The sequence below is a fragment of the Lacerta agilis genome, chromosome 17 (genome assembly GCF_009819535.1).
Source record: "Lacerta agilis isolate rLacAgi1 chromosome 17, rLacAgi1.pri, whole genome shotgun sequence".
NCBI lineage: Eukaryota > Metazoa > Chordata > Lepidosauria > Squamata > Lacertidae > Lacerta > Lacerta agilis.
The window spans coordinates 12,333,281-12,335,645 of NC_046328.1; positions in this window are offsets into that span (position 1 = coordinate 12,333,281).

The following is a 2,365-nucleotide window of genomic DNA, read 5'->3' on the forward strand; positions in this document are numbered from 1 at the left end:
TTTGAGGCAGGAACAAATGGCGCAGGGCAACATAGTCGAGGAAGGTGAGAAACCAAACGTTGCTGAGGCTCCCTACGGCTGGATCTGGTGCCATATGTAGGTGAAGGTCTGGTGGGGGAATTGTTTCTTTGGAATGGTTCTGTAGGTGCTATTTTTCAGTGAAAGAGGGTTTTTTAAATTGTTGTTTAAGACGGTTTACTGTTTGAGGGGTTTTTAAATTGCTGTTTGAGGAGGTTTTCCTATTCTGTCCAAATAAAAAATATCTTTTTTCCTCATACACTGACTACCAAAGATCCTTGAAAGAACCTTCAGTGTTAATTGGCAAAACACTTGGGAAGTCTTGTCTCCAGCATTAGAGAGCCAGAGACCTCCGGAAAATCGGCCCAACATGCTCCCAATGATCAGGATCCACCGCCCACTCAAAAATTGAGCTGGAAAAACAGGGTTGGCTTCCTAGCTTTGTAGAACATTGCTTGATTCCAGAATCCCGGAATGGTTGAGTTACTATTCCGCTTGCAACTAACACCAACAACTAGGTGCTGCTCAATTGCCCAATGTCCAGAAGCACCCCAAGAATCGCAGTGATGGGGGTGCCAAGAGGCTGTTCCATTGGGGCAAATGGGCACTGCCCCACCAACCCCAGTCTGCCCTCAGCCAGCCCCCCACCCACCTCACTTCCTACTTACAACCAGCCCAGCGGGTGGTGCTGGCTGACAGCTTCCTCCTCTTTGGTCTCAGTGTTCCCATTGTAAAACTCTGCATGGATGAGCACAGGGGGAAATTAGAATTCAGTGGCTACCTGTCATTGGCTCAGCTTCTGCTTGCCATTGGCTCTGGCTCCACCTACTGTTGGGTCTCCCTGCCTTCTACCCCACCAGTTAAAATGGGTAGCAGCCACTGCTAGAGGCCAGGGGTCTCCTATGATCTCTGTTAGTTCTCTGACCAATAGCTGCAAGGAAATCTGCAGTGTGGTTTTTGCACAAGTAATAACGGAGTGGCTTGCCTTGCTATTTTAGCTTTCGTGGGTTTGAGTGGGGGGTGGCGGTGAAAGGATCTGCTCCATGTTAGCCCCTACCGAAAGGAAGTCTCCGTTCAATTAGCAAAATATAAATATTGTTACCCCAGCTAATCCTGCTCTTACGGCTCTTCCTTGTTATAATCATAAAATTTGTCTGCTTCAAGAGGTTCTTAAAAGGATTTCAGCAATAATTCTAATGACTCCACATTATGTTATAATTACCACAGTTCAGAGTCGAATGGGATTCCTCACTGATCCTTTGCGTGCGTATCTTGAAATACAGGGGCGAAATGATTAAACGAGACCAATCTGCTCTCTTTACACCCCCTAGCAACAAGTAGCAACCCAGAGAAGCAACACAGCCGGCTATCATTGCTGTGGAAAAGCATGTCCTGTGATTAGCTGAATAAGGAGGATACCTCTGGCTCGATTGTACCTCTCGTCCACTCCAAGAAGTGGGCTATGCAAATCAGAGTTCCCTAGGATTGTCTGGCAAAACTCAGCACCCTTGGCAAACTACAGTGGTACCTTGGTACTCAAGTGGCTTGGCTCCCGGAAAAAATCGGCTCCCGAACGCCACAAACCCGGAAGTAAGTGATCCGGTTTGCGAACGTTTTTCAGAAGCTGGAAGTCCGACGCAGCTTCTGCTTGAGCGCTTTGGTTTTTGAACGGTTTCGGGAGTCAAATGGACTCCTGGAATGGATTAAGTTGGAGAACCAAGGTACCATTGTACAGTGGTACCTTGGGTTACAAACACCTTGGGCTACAAACACTTCGGGTTACAAACTCTGCTAACCTGGAAGTAGTACCTCGGGTTAAGAACTTTACCTCAGGATGAGAACAGAAATCACGCACCGGTGGCACGGCGGCAGCGGGAGGCCCCATTAGCTAAAGTGGTACCTCAGGTTAAGAATGGTTTCAGGTTAAAAACAGACCTCCAGAATGAATTTAGTTTGTAACCAGAGGTACCACTGTACAGCTATAAAACCTTAAATGGCTCAGGATCACAATATCTCAAGGGCCACATCTCTCCATATCAACCTACTCAGACCCTGCAACCATCCTCTGAGCCCTTCTTCGTGTGCCTCCTCCACGAGAAGTCTGGAGGGGGAGGCAACATGAGAACGGGCCTTTTCTGCGGTGGCTCCCCGTTTGTGGAATGCTCTCCTCAGGGAGGTTTTGCCTGGTGTCTTCAATACAGTCATACCTCATGTTACATTTGCTTCAGGTTGCGTTTTTTCATGTTGCGTCCCGCAGCGACCTGGAAGTACCGGAAATGGTAACTTCTGGGTTTTGCCGCTCGTGCATGCGCAATAGCGGTAAATCACGACTTGCGCTTGCGCACAA